The sequence below is a fragment of the Oreochromis niloticus genome, linkage group LG16 (genome assembly GCF_001858045.2).
Source record: "Oreochromis niloticus isolate F11D_XX linkage group LG16, O_niloticus_UMD_NMBU, whole genome shotgun sequence".
In the NCBI taxonomy this organism is placed as follows: domain Eukaryota; kingdom Metazoa; phylum Chordata; class Actinopteri; order Cichliformes; family Cichlidae; genus Oreochromis; species Oreochromis niloticus.
In genome coordinates this window covers 10,472,304-10,486,915 of record NC_031987.2, presented here as the reverse complement: position 1 = coordinate 10,486,915, position 14,612 = coordinate 10,472,304, and the positions used below count along the sequence as shown (strand labels likewise).

General features: G+C 38.3%; 1 protein-coding gene across 2 annotated transcripts in view; it reads right to left on the bottom strand.

Annotated features, from left to right (window-relative positions):
• Window positions 1–423: 423 nt before the first annotated feature.
• The window catches only part of LOC109197485 (serine/threonine-protein kinase pim-1), a 44,169-nt gene continuing 29,980 nt past the window's right edge, over window positions 424–14,612 (bottom strand). Inside the window, exons 11-13 of one of the 2 annotated variants that reach the window (XR_003216921.1) lie at window positions 12,043–12,116; window positions 1,579–1,769; window positions 424–1,413 (exon numbers count right to left, since the gene is read on the bottom strand). The gene's annotated coding sequence lies outside the window, so the exon portion shown is untranslated. The remainder of the gene's footprint in view (window positions 1,414–1,578; window positions 1,770–12,042; window positions 12,117–14,612) is intronic. The other variant, XR_003216922.1, reaches the window with a different exon arrangement.

Sequence of the window (14,612 nt, the reverse complement as noted above, 5' to 3'; positions counted from 1 at the left end):
GAAGGCAACAATATAGATAACCACTTCAACAATCCATGTAATTGGAGAATAACATCATGGATGTGCATCAGCTGTATATGCACCAAAATCTCTGAGGAATGTTTAGAGCACATTGTTGATTCTACGACACTTCTAAAGACAAAAGCCGTCCAACCCAATAATAACAGAGTGTACCTGGTGTACCTAATGAAGTGGCCAGTGACTGTATAAACTTCTGAGAGTACTAAAACTCCAAGTCAACTCCACTTACTCCAGCACAAAGAGCATATGAATGCTTATGTAGTTATATAATATAAATAACAGCTTTAGATTTGCTGACAGAGATAACAAAGGCATGTTAATATCTTGCACACAGTTCTGGATCCATTATGACAGAAGTTATTTATCACTGGCAAAAGGATAGCAGCACAGTACTGCAGCACATCTTGGAAAAATAACAATTATAATAGTTTATTCAGTGAAGTGAAAACAATAACGACTGCACAGACACAAGAAGAGAAACGGGGTACTGTGAAATGTGTACATTTACCAGCAACAGCACTGCACGATTTTCCCTTTCAGTAAATAATTTTGATTTCTGAAGTTCACAATTTATTATTTAATGACAGCAGTCTATTAGCATCGGTGATTGTTACTAGGTCTGTGTTATTTTTGCAATCCAAAATAAGAAAAGGGGAAAAAAAAACCCTCAGAATTGCACAGAGCATCTTCAATTTAACACATCTCATCTATTGATTAGTGGACATCAGAGCCTTGTGTTTAAACAATAATTGATTTGTTTCCACACTGTGTGTCTGGAATCATTGATTTGAACACTTCGGCAGCTGCTATTGTACTGCACTAATCGGTTTGCAGTGTGGGGGTGTCAAAATGTTATTATGAATGAAAAATCAAAGGAGGATAAGCTGCACGACGCTTTCTGTGTGATAGCCACTATTTTAACGATGCCATTTTACGACGGGAGATCTGAAATGATGGATCCGATACTCAGACTTTAGTAGGTGGTGGTAGTGGTGGAGGCCAAGTTATTGCTTTTTTCCTTCATGTCAAATGAGAATTGCCATACTCAATATTATATTGTGATTTTTCAAATGGAAAGCTTTTGCTGTGTGCTGTCCAGTTTTGTCTAGATCGCTGCACTGACTGTATTCTGACTGGATGACATTTTTCCATTTCCTTTTAAATATGTAGTAACTCAGATCTTTTATCTAGAGGTAACAGACCTATTGCTGATATTGTTAGGTTGTAGAAACAGGTAGTCAACAATGAGTTTTAAGGGGTTCGGAATCTGCTTCCTCTGGTTAAACATGGTGCCATAAATACAATAGTTCTCATTCACAAACAGTGATGCAACACATCTGTATGTAAACTCAGGTTACCTTTCTTGATAAGCATCCTCTGCCTGACATGGCACTGCAAGGTTTAAGGAATAAATAGTTTTAGCAAAATTCCAGACAATTAAAAGAACAATATTGATCACAGATCAGTTTTCAATGCTTAGCATAAAAAAGACAGACATACAGGAGTTTCTTATTGAATCATTCATTAGGTTACTTCCATCTAGATGATATCACTTACAGTCTAATTTCAATCATATGGATGCTGGATGTTATGGATTTTTTTGTCAGCAAAAGTAGTGAATCTCGTCTCGGTCTGATAGATTAGGTGCTGCTCATCCTCCGGTTGATTCCTTTGCTGGTCTGTTACAGTTTCTGGAAATATGTGTCTTTTCTAGCCTCCTCTTTAGACACCGTTGTTTTTGTTTCATCCTGTAAATGGAGGCAGATTGAAAGATCGAGCATGAGTGTAGCTGTGTGTAATATTTCTCTGAATATACTAGTGAATAATGACAGTGAACAAAAACAGTAAAGAGAGAAAGCAGCTGTCATACGATCAAAAATGTTTAATTCTTGCTTGCATATGCAGTTTGCATTCACCTTAGTGAACATTCAAAAATTACTTGAAAGTTCTTTAAATAAATCTTAACCACATAACTCCGTTTGGACGTCATCAGAGTAACTAAGTTGTGTATTTGGTGATGGAAGAGAATTGTAGCAGCTGTGAAGACCAATAACAGTTCACAGTGTTAATGCGCACAACTTAAACGTGCAAGCTGGCATTCAGTAAATTAAACATTTTGAGTCATAACTGAAATAATCTCATTAATCTTGAAAATAAATTGATCTTGTAATCAATTTTCAGTGTTGTAATTCTTTCCGTCCCCCTTTTTTTTCATTTTGAAATGTCACACAACAGGCTGTTATTACAGCTCCACTAAATTACACTCGGCACAGACACTTCAGTCACTGTTGTAATATTTAGACACACAAGAGTGCCTAAGGTTGTATTTTGCACTACAGACAAGGCCGCCCGATGAGTGCTAAAAGTGCTTCATTCATTCATCACATGGACTTTTTGGTAGCACGATGCTGCACAGTGATATATAAAAATACTGTGCAGCATCTGTCTGTGACTACTGTGATTGGATGGTTTGATGCTTAATTAGAAACAGTTTAAAGTGACACTCAACCACCGAATTTGTCTTTTATTTGACTTAAAGAAACCCATGAAAGGCAAAACTCTTTGACATGTAGCAGCAAATCTTCCATAAAATTCAGTTTGATCAGATCAAGTTCATTTCTGTGATTTTCAGGAAAGAAATCCTCTCAAACCCAAACACTTGTACTCAAAAGAAAAGATGGCCATATTTTACATAAAATATGCATTTGAGTCTACTTGCATGTCCGTGTTTTGACAACAAAGCTCTTCATCCTCTCCAAGCTTACTTACTGGCATGCAATTTAAAGAAGGATAGTTTAAGCATTCTTCGTCTGCCCCCAAAATATATGCAAACATTGTCTTATTACCATCAAATTGTCATCTTATTCTTGGAGTAAAAGGGGAGTGCCTGATAACTAAAGAAGGAACAACTTAAGAAAAAAACCCATCTAGTAAATTATATTTTATCCTACTTCTTTAATAAAATGCATGTTGTGGAGAAATTACACCATGTACCACTGATTCCATCGGTATGAACTTGGCACTTCTGCTGGTTTACAGTTGTAAATAATGGAGTTAGGATGTCCCTGTATTATTATCCCTGTTGTCAGCTGCAATCCTGCCATATATGATGCAACAGACATAAAGCACAAGAAAGGATGAATCATAGCAACACCATGCAATTTGTGTTTGTCACTTGTGTTTTAATGACTGACAACAGTCTGGATTTTAAAGGTTATCTGCTGAGTTTGACATCCAGCCTATGTATATATGCTTTCCTAAGTAAGAATGCCCCGTTATGCATCAAATGTTTAAAATTCCAATCTTACTCTTGCAGACGTCCATAAAATGAAGGGACATCAAATACTTGAAAGTAAGTGTACCATTTAATTTGAAGCTCATGCTTTTGATGACCAGTTCCTAAATTTCAAGAGTGCTTTCTGTGACACTGTGAAGAAACTCAACATTAAGAGTCTTCCTCTGTCACAATTTAAAGCACGCTGGAATAGCTTTCCTCTCTGCTCTTGCCAGTGCTCTGTTCTTTAGTTTAAATTGGAACATTTTCCACAGAGATCTGGCCTTTGTGGAGCTGAGCCCTGAAAACATTAGCTGATTATCAAACAGGATTGCGGTGCAAAAATGAACTAACTTCTGAGGTTAACCTCGTGAAGTCCTGCACATCTTAAATGTAAACCCATCAGTCAAGACTTAGAGTAATGTGACAAATTAAAGGAAAACCCCGAACCTTTGACACTAGTGAGGTGGATCCTTTGGCTCTGCTACACTGTGGAGGTCATTTTTACTGGCATGGTTTAGGCCCCCTAGTCCCCTTTAAGGAAGGGTCACTGGAAATCAATACAAAGTCGCTCTGAGTGATCACCTTTATCCCATCGTAAAACCTTTCTATCTTGACAGGACTGTTCTCTTCTATGATGACAATGCCCCCATCCACTGTGCACGAGAGGGGCAGGGGATGGCTTGATGAAAATGAACCTGAATTATATCCAGTCAACATATCTCAACCCAAACAAATGGTCACCATCATCAAAACACCATGTGATTAACATATTCATAGCTAGTTTTAATATGCAGGCCAATCACAAAAATACACCACTAGGGGTGTAAAGCTTTACAAGTGATCTACTAACAAATGCTAAATTATACAATAAGATGCAGCCGGTTTTCTTAAATAATGACGATAGCAATCTACCAAGACCAACACAGCTTAGTGCCAAAGAAAATGTGACATATAACTAGCAAAAATATGTTTCTACACAACAACAAGATGCTACAAGAAGATAAATGAGAGATGACTGACCTGTATGGTGCACAAAAGTAGGGTTAGATGTTATCTACCATCAGATCCTGTCCCAGTCACGCGCTCTTTTTGGTAACTGTGCATTCATAGATTCATGTGTTGGTCTTATTTATTTTTCTGCATGTTATATGAGGCTGCAGTCAATATTACAAAATGCAAGATTCAGAAAGTCTAATTGGCTTCAGATCCATCCTATTTATAGCTGCATTTATACAGGTATTGGTCTGTTAGTCCAAATGTATTTGGAAAAAAATACATTTAGAGCAAAAGTCCAAGGGAAAACTATCACAGACACTCACACAGAAGATAGAGACTGGTTAGTGACCCACTGGCATCCACAGGTCTCTAGAGGACAATGTGTATTCCCCATTTAGTTGGCGAGTTGTTTCTGGAGGTTGCTGTCAGACGAATGGTCAGAAAAATGTATGCACTGCAGTGCAGCACCTAAAAATCTCCTTGCAATTCCTTGCCCAGTGCTCGACAAGAGGTGGTGAACTTGAAAACATGTGATGCAAACTATGAACTGAGACCATTCGTCTGAAAGGTAAAAGTTGCTCCTTTTGAAACATGTTGATTTGCAGCCATTTATGTCACATTTTCAAGTTTCACTACTGCTCAGCGAGTACTCTGCTACTGCAGACAGGATTTCTACAGGGCACAGATAACTTAGTGCATTCATAATTATAAGACAATTAATAATGGGCACAGAGCAATTTTCATATCACAACGAATTTCCATGATAACTGATGATGTAAGAAATGTTTGCGGCACAAGTGTTTGCCCTGACTACATTTCAAATGAGACTTTGAACGTCAGGAAGAAAATTCATTATGTTTTAAGTGAATGACACATTGTTTTGCCAAATTTGTGTCATTAATGACAGGACTGCTGATTAGCAATTACTGCAATGACAGCATTTACACAGTCTTCCATCACTGCTGCTCAGGGTAACGTGGTGAGACTTCGTGAATGTAAAATGTAGCTCCTCTTAGCCTCTGTGAGGAGAAATAAATATCCATGCTTATATGGTCTCTTCCAGTTATCTCTTGTTTTATCTTAAATGCAACATTTTTGACGTATTAAAGCCAATAATTCAGTTTTCCATCCATCCATCCATTCGCTTCCGCTTATCCTTTTCAGGGTCGCGGGGGGCGCTGGAGCCTATCCCAGCTGTCATAGGGCGAGAGGCGGGGTACGCCCTGGACAGGTCGCCAGTCTGTCGCAGGGCTAACATACAGGGACAGACAACCATTCGCACTCACATTCACTCGCACATTTACACCTAGTGGCAATTTGGATTATCCAATTAACCTATCCCCACAAGCTGCATGTCTTTGGACGGTGGGAGGAAGCCGGAGTACCCGGAGAGAACCCACGCAAACACGGGGAGAACATGCAAACTCCACACAGAAAGACCCCGGCCTGATGGTGGAATTGAACTCAGGACCTTCTTGCTGTGCGGCAACAGTGCTAACCACCGTGCCACCGTGCTGCCCTAATTCAGTTTTCCTTTTTTTTTAAAAGTTTGGATACTCAAGAGCACACATGTCTACATTATCCAAGCAAAGTATCTAAAAGAGAGATAACCCCAATCTTGATGTTGGGTTTGACTATTCAAAGGGTTTTATGAAAGTGGGTTACAGGGATGGTTGGTATAGCCTTAAAAAGAACGTGGTGTGTTTAGGGTTGGTTTTTCTTTTACCCAAAGAAGTCTTTATAGCCATCTCATGCAGTTTCTGCTGTTTGCATTTGTTTGCAACTGTGGAAAAAGCCAAATTAACAGATGAAAAAGACTATTTCATCATACAGCACTGCAGACAGCAGCTCTAAAATGACTTAACTGCTTTGCATGATGTTAATAAAATGTGACTGTCCCTGAGCTGTATTTTCACAAATCACACACAGCTATTCCGAATTTGAGAGCACACTATATATTTTTCTTTGGGATGCTCCCAGTGGCATGTTTCCATCGCCTTGGCTGTGATCGCTGCATTCCCCTGGCAGCTGGGGATTGTAATGTGCTTACTTTTTGAGGACCAGAGAGTGTACAAACAGTCAACTGCAACCTGCTCTTAGAAGGGGAAGTCACTAATTTGCAATGAGCCAAAAAGGATGTGCATCTTGTGTTGACAAAACGCATCTGCACTGCAGAAAGCATTTGTAATACCATAATTCAGGCAAGCTGTCAGGTCAACAACTGAGCAAAGAGCACAAACAGTATGCAGCAAATTTCTGGCAAAAAATGTTTATACAAATATGAGTCTAATTCAGACTTGCATAGATAATTTTCACTTGTGTTGTATTTTAAGTGTTCTCTATTTTGAAGCTTGTCAGTTTTTCCTGTGGTAAAAGCCTATTTTGTGCATTTTAATGCAGCCTCGATGCAGCAACAGTGCACTCAAATATTTGAGCTGATAGGAGAAAAAAAACAAAACATGTTTGGCCTTCTTTCTGTCATGCAATTCCACTTATTCTAGACCTTGAAAAAACATTTCAACACAAACACAGTTATTAGTGTTTTTCAAGACGGGCATTATAATAGTTTGAAAATCATCTTCAATGACACATAGCAAAGCAATGCAAAGATTCCAAACATTGAGTAAAATTAATAAAAATACACGCTTAGACAAAGAAACGGGTTAGACAGACACACAATGCCGAAATAGCTGTGAGCACATCAAAACAATGAAAAAAAATCTTTTAAGCTTAATATAAGCTTATATATCTCAGAAAACTACAAATGTTAAAGCTACCAGTTCAGTCAATTCTTAGGATTCAAAGCCTCATGTCTGAAGTTTGCTCTGATACACCTGTAATCATCCACCGTCATTATCAGCTTAAATCAGGGTACTTTATAGAAAAGAAAGCTTTAGTGCTTTTAACAACTGGTTGATCACAGAGTGATAAGCTATCAGAGATAAAAACCTTTCTCAGCACTTTACCTCATGCCTAGGTGTTGCTTCTAATATTTTGTGATTTTATTTCATTTTCAATTTCTAGACCTGATGTTCTCAAAGTGTGTCCTGTGGTCCAACGGCAGGCTTTGGTAACTTCAGCACAACAAGAAAACAATCCTCAGACTTACGTAAAGTGATTGGAATTTTGACAACTCCTGTTCTGGACAATCCAAATAATTAGACAGCAACAGGTCATTTATTATTGATGAATTTATGGGTTATCTTTACATTAATCAATATACAAAGTGTCACTGTTTTGTCACTTTAAATTGCTCTTTGTGTTAATATTAGAAAGCCCCAAATCACAAAGGTAATCAGTTCATATTAAAGTGAACAAAGATTCAAATCGCTGTGGGTGAATTAGTATTGATCTGTAAAAGTAATTTCAGCATGAACGAACAGATAAGAATCCCTCCAATACCTGATCCTAAACATGCATTTAAAAGACAAAGTGCACCGCTGAGGTAATCTCAGTAAAAACAGGAAAACAACCAAATATAGCAAAAGCGAAGCCACCCTAATCTCTGAAAGCACATTCAGGTTGTTCATTGTTAGGGAGCTAACTCTCGTTGGAAATGTACAACACAGCAGTGAAGTTTTTTAAACTTTAGTACAGAAGATTCAAAGGCTCAAAAATAAAGAGAATTTCTGAACACAAAGGTGATCCAAAGTGGATAAAAGGCCACCTGCACCATTAACATGAACAAGTAGGAAGGATGGCCACAGGCTAGCCTGCCAGCACCACTTGAGTTTGGTGAAACGGTGGAAAAAAGCTGGTGCAGTTTTAATGCTTTTTATTGATTCGCTTATCTTTAATTACACTTAATAACATGAATTTGGGAAAATTGTTGTTGGCTCAGGTGTAGGATTTAATTACTGCTCAGTCAGTCAAATCTGGGTAAATCCAGCTTCATTGCATCAATATTCATTCACACACAACACTGCCGCTATTAGATTACTGACAGAACTCAATCTTTGACACAATCGTGGACTCCAATTAAAATAAATAAAATATATAAAGATGACTAAACCTAGTAAAATGCTAATTTTACATTAATGCAAAATGACAACAGTTCATTGTCCAAATCTTTGTCGATTAGATTGAAATTTCCCAATATTACATGCCACCACATAAGTTGCCCTTTGAAGGCCGTAGTCTTTTTTTCATGTACTGTATATCTATGAGATCAGGTTGGTTAAGGGTTTGGTTTGTTGGTGCTCCATGTGTTATCTGTTTGTCGTAATTCAGCGCATTATAACCACTCCCTGAAAGTTTAATGCTGCCAAAGTCACTTAGAAATGGATTTGGATATAATACTTTGGTTTAGGTGCCAATATATTTCCCTTTTTTTTGTTCCGTGTGATTTTCTACAATCTGAATTAATTAAAAAATGTTAGACAGTTGAAAGCCTTGTTGTATTGAATCAAGGTCTACAGAGGGATTTCAAACTGAGGTTCTATTAATTTAATTGACAGGGACAATTATTTTTACAATTATTTTGCTAAAAGCCAAAGCAAACTCTATCTGCTTTTAATGAAATTACTTCACATATTTCTTTTCTGGATTAAGCAGAGAATGAGTCATAGTTTCAAACATCTAACAGCACAGGATGTGCTTGATCTGTTTGGGGGGGGTATGTGCACAGGATTAAAGTCACTGGCCAGTGGAAGCAGTATTAAAAATCACAAGGACTTAGCTACTGAAAAAAATTCCCAAACGGACGAATCTTAAATGCAGATACAGGTGTTAAAATTTACACTTGCTTTCATCCGAGCAGACTACAGGTCAGAGAGAAATCTTAAGTAAGCAAGGAGGGGAACCAGTCCGAGCTGTAATGAGTGAGCATATGTCTGTACATGCATCGCTGGTCATGATGCGATCAGTGAAATTAAACTTGGAGTCAATAGACATGATCAAATTGTCTCTAATCTGACAGGCTCATTCATCACCCAGTGGCACATTCCCTCCCGTCAGTGCCAGCCTTTCAATCTGTTCTGCAGCACTGCACTGACTGAAATATGACACGTACGGGACGGTGTTTAGTGCAGGCATTGAGACTTTTTTGATCTAAATCACAAGTAACTTTGTTTTGTTTTGTTTTTAAAAAAAATCTCAGTATTTTAAGTATTATTTAGTTGTTAACTTGAATTTACGGAAGCCTTTTCCTGTGATCCGTCACGGTTATGTAGAAGCACTGACAGGGTGACAATAAAAAATTCATGAAGAATTCTATTTAATTGACTTTTATTGATTATTTTATTTCATTTACTTGTGCCAACAGCAAATAGGCCACTTAGGCAATCCTGTTTGCTGGGTCTGCCCCAACCTGTAACAATTACAAGAAGTAAAATATGTATTAGTGAGCTAAACGGTAAAAGAGCTATAAATTATTGAACTGCCCTAATGATAATTTCTTCCACTTACAGAGAATTAGATTGTCTGCCGTCATGCATTCGGTTTGTGCTTTGGAGATTAATTCCTAACCCAAACCAGGTGACGCAAAGCTCCAAATAAACAATAGTTATCAAATAATTTACTTACACCCCTTATATCCTAATTAGGGATGTTTACTTTGGCAATAATCATTTTCAATTTCACGCCATTTTAACTTGAAGTTAATTAAAACAAGGTTGTTCATTAGCATGGTTCCAGACCCTTCCCTAGCCACTGCACCTGCACCATAATGCAATGCAAATAGGTAGCAGGGGAAAACCTAAGTGCTTTCACATTTCCTTCAAGGAAATAATGAAATGGTCAGAACAGAAAAGGGAAAAAACAAACCATTAATTCCACAAATGCTCTCGCAGATGGAAAAACACTGGTTAATTTATGCTCTGTGTTAAGTGGCCATATTTATAAAGAAATAGCGCTCGGTAATGCGGCTCTAACACGAATTTTCTTTTCTCTGCTGTAGTAATAAAAAAATATGCTAATTTTTATGTTGCAACGCAGCACACTTCCAGCCCCTCAGTTCACCACTGCCCTGGCGTTACAACATCATCATGCAGATGACAGGCACAGGAACAATCGGCTGCTTATCAACATTTTAAATGAAATACTCTCCAGACAGTTGTGTTTGTTCCATGAAAAATAACCCAATTAAAAGAGGCTTGACAAATGACCTTTCTGAAGGTAAAAATAATGACTGGCCCGTAAATAATTCTACCGAGGTACAACACTAAGGTTCCATGACTTCAGGCACCACTCATATTAGTTCTGCTTTTAAATGACAAACCATGATACGGGGTATAGCTGCACAGTTTTCATTTCAAAATTTAATACTTTCCTGACTCACATCTCCACACTGTTCAACATCTGCGTACAAGAGACAACTTACTGTAGGTGATGTACTGTTTGGTGGAAATAAAACCAGAATAACACCTTTAAATTTAAATTTCACATTTTAAAATGCCTGCATGTTACATTCTAACTATTTCTGGAGGATTGAAGCTGTAAAATCAAAATAAAACAGGAAGCATGTTATATTTTGCTTCCTGTTGCTACCTTTTCTTCCATAACGTGGAAACCATGCCCCCACCCACACACACTCTCATGGAAGCTCTTCCAATCTCTTAAATCCACCTTGGAGGAGATAAGGAGAGTGCTTCTGGAGGGCCTAAGAGTTAGGGAACATAGGTATATCCTAAGCTGAAATCTTTTATCGAGTGGCATGAACTGCGTATGCTGCACATCCACACGTAACACAGTTTATTCGCACTGTGCTTGCATGCGGGGTCATATATCGGGATAATTGGCAGCTTCAGCCCTTGCTTGTACCTCTTTCTCACATCTACACTGGTAGGCGCTAAAGCATGATTAAGAGATGCAAGTGAAGGAAGTGGAGAAGCAAGCTAGCACAAAAAAGCACCCTGTACATAAAAACACGAGACAGATATGGAAAACTGATGTTCTAGGCAGCTTTGGTCTAAATTATACAAAGCGACTGAACCTAAACTTTTATAGCACAACATTTTCTTCAAATTGCAGAAATTGTGAGCAATCCATGAAAAAGGAACATCTCTCCCTTAAGTGGAAGTTAACTAAATGATGCTACTATTTAGTCACTCTGGAGACATTTTGCTAAAAGCGTTGTGTGAGTATGTTGCCTTTGCAGGAGCTTGAAGAGCGATGTGGTGGATAATTGTGTCTGGCCTGGCAACAATCTTTATGCTTCTCACACATTTTTGTCCTTTACACCATAAATTCTAAGAAACGTACACATCTCCACACACAACTGCACAGTTGTAGCCCACTCTGTCATTTTCCAGTACAGACTTAAGAAATAACATAAATATTTTATCAGTGAATGAATGAGATGAATGTGATACTTTTGTGTATTACAGACAAATGTAATGGGATTACAGCAGTGTGTCACTTTGTTAGGTTTCCCCTATATTTCCTTTCAAGCTAATTTGGTCGCTGATGTCTGGATTTGGTCTTACTATAAGGAATCTGGGACAAAACTCAGCGAGCAAGGCAGACGCAAGTAGGAGGAGAGGGCGAAATGGTGAACAGGCAAAATGACAAAGGACAACTAGAGAAACAAAAAGCTAATTACACCAGAGCAATTGGGAACTGGTAGAAATAATAAGGGGCAGGAACAATTAGAAGATGGCAGGTAAGACACACAAGAAAAGTTCAAATAAAAATACCACAGGAAGTGATAACGAAGAGGGATAAGTGAACTGACACAGAGGAGATCTTTGTTATATAAATGACACTTTCTCTTGTTACTTCTATTTCCATTACACAGACGTCATACTCACACATAACTACATGAAAGCGCGTCCTTCTTCTTACTGGTCAGTTGCACTAGAATAGGACATCAACCTCCTTGCAACTAGAAGAAAAAAGAAAACAAATTAGTGGTTGGCTGCGTATAGCATAGGTTTTTTTTTTCCACATTTGGCGACAAATTGTAAGTAGTTGGAGGGTCTAACTGGTCAGTCAGACACTGCAACATCCTCAATGTTCCAGTCACAAGATGATTGTGGAAGTCGCCTGGTGGGAGACAACTTGTCTCCAAACAGTTGCAGTCTGACTCAGATTCACTGGCAAAGCTTTGCAGATAACAACACAGACAGACTTTGAACACCTTCTGATCAATCTTTGTTGATAAGTGCAACTCATTTGCAACAAATCTCTTTGCAAAAAGTCACTCAGCTGAACTGGTTGTCAACTAGTTTTATTCTGGTCCATTTAAAAAAGCAAGGTTACTAAGCACCTGTGTCATTTTGTAGTTAAATTGCTGTCCCTCAAAACATTTGTGCACAATGTGAATCTCACATTCATGTGAATGTGGATGTGATACTATGAATGTTCTGTGTATAGACAGATGTCTCATTTATCACATTTAATCACCATATCATCACAAACAGATTGTATGTACTTGCCACCTTGAGCCTATTCAATCTCAAACTGAAAGCAGACTAACTCAGTTGTATTACTGAATTATTACCACCGTGCCGCTCTGAAGGGAGCTGTTGACAGCGAGCGGTTGCAGACCGGGTCCCTGCAGCCTTTAATCTCTGTTTTCCAGAGTGTGACTGTAGCAGAAAATCCACCTTGATGAAGTCAAGGAGAGAGAAGGCTTCTGGACTAGCATAGCTTGAGAAAGCACAGGTGTATCCTACAGAGGTGTTTTATCAAGTGATGTGAACTATATATGCCACAGCCATGCATGTGAGACTGTTTATTTTCATAGTGCTTGCTCTTAAGGTTGCATATATTTCTCATAACTTGGCTGGTAGGTTCTCAAGTGTGACGAAGAGACACAAATGAAGGCAGCGACAAGTCAAGCCAGCATAATGAAAATTATCCATATGTGAAAAATCGGAAGTACGGAAGACAAAGGGGAAAAGAGAGAAACAGAAGATAAAGAGTTATGGTTACAACAGTGACATTAATATGTTTTCATCACTGTCTTTTTTTCCTCTCTCTTTAAAATTGTATTTTTACACAAAAAGATTAACATATTGCAATGCTGACATCAGAATAAAACAAAGTTTTAGGGGGGGTTGTGCTCTCCGGGTGCTCGTTTTTGTCCAGACATGACCTTTTCCATACTTTTCCATATTGTGGAAGAAACCTAATGAAATGAGCTCCCCTCAGTTCTTTTAGCTAGGCTGCAGTGAAAGACAGCACAAAATCCAATATCTTCAAAAACAAATTAATATTTTATGTATAGTTTGTTAAGGTCTCTTAAAACCTGAGGTGTCTATACAGTGGGAAAAGATACCTGACTGGATTATGAAGTACAGTAAAGTACTCTGAAATACTTGTGCAAAATAGATTTGCCAGTAAGGTTTAAGGCCTTTATAAGTTGGTAACAGTGATGCAACAAAGGCTGTTTGTTTCTTCAACAACTTCATATCTTCGCATCATATCTGACTCGAGACGATCTATTGATTGATTTTATAACATCCCTATTCTCTAGTGTTAAAAAACCCCACTTCTACACAACAATGAGGATTTTTTTTAGTATTTACAGCTAAAAGAATTGACAGAGCCATAATGATGCCTTTTCAATTCAACATATCTAAGAGTTGAACATTAAAAGCTTTTTAAAGTAATTACCTTGTGGACGTGCCTTTTGTAAATTAACTATGCATGCATGCTACCTGAATAAAATTTAATCTTATCCCTGCAGTGGGGTTCAGGTTTCCATAGCAGGTTGGTTTACTGTAATCTGGTCCTATTTGAAAACAACATAATGAACTGTCACCCCTCCTACGTTTGTGATAAAGTGTGTTTTGGTGCAGCCGAGGAGAAGAAGTGAGGACACCAATGGACACTTCATTATTACTTTATTTCAGCTTGCACATGTTTTGTCATATACTAGCATTAATCTTCACTTTTAGAAATAGCACTGTGGCTGTAATACGGCCCATTTCATGGCGTGGTGTGTGTTTCTTTGGAGGGGCGGTAGACCGTCAACACTGAGTTGTGGTTTGTGCAACGTGCAACACTGCTGTCATCCTCACTGTGATATGTTTCTTTTCTATGTAGCAGCCACGCATGGCGTCAATGTCTTCATTAACGGAGCAAAGGAATCCTACTTCCCTTTGAGGCAAGTCTTGTTCACAGTGTGAAGAGTGGGGGTGGGGGACCTCTGGTGTTTCACAGCCCATGGCTTCACAGACCATGCTCCTTGATTGATGTTTTTATAAGTAAGACCTTGCACTGCTTTCCCCCTGGGCTGTGCCTATGCTTCCTGGCATCAATCACATATCATTTCCATTCTTGCGCCTTTGCCTGACAGAAATACTGTAAAGGTGATCTATGTGTGTGTGTGTTAAGTAATTATTAAGTGTCCACCTACATTAATAAATCATTC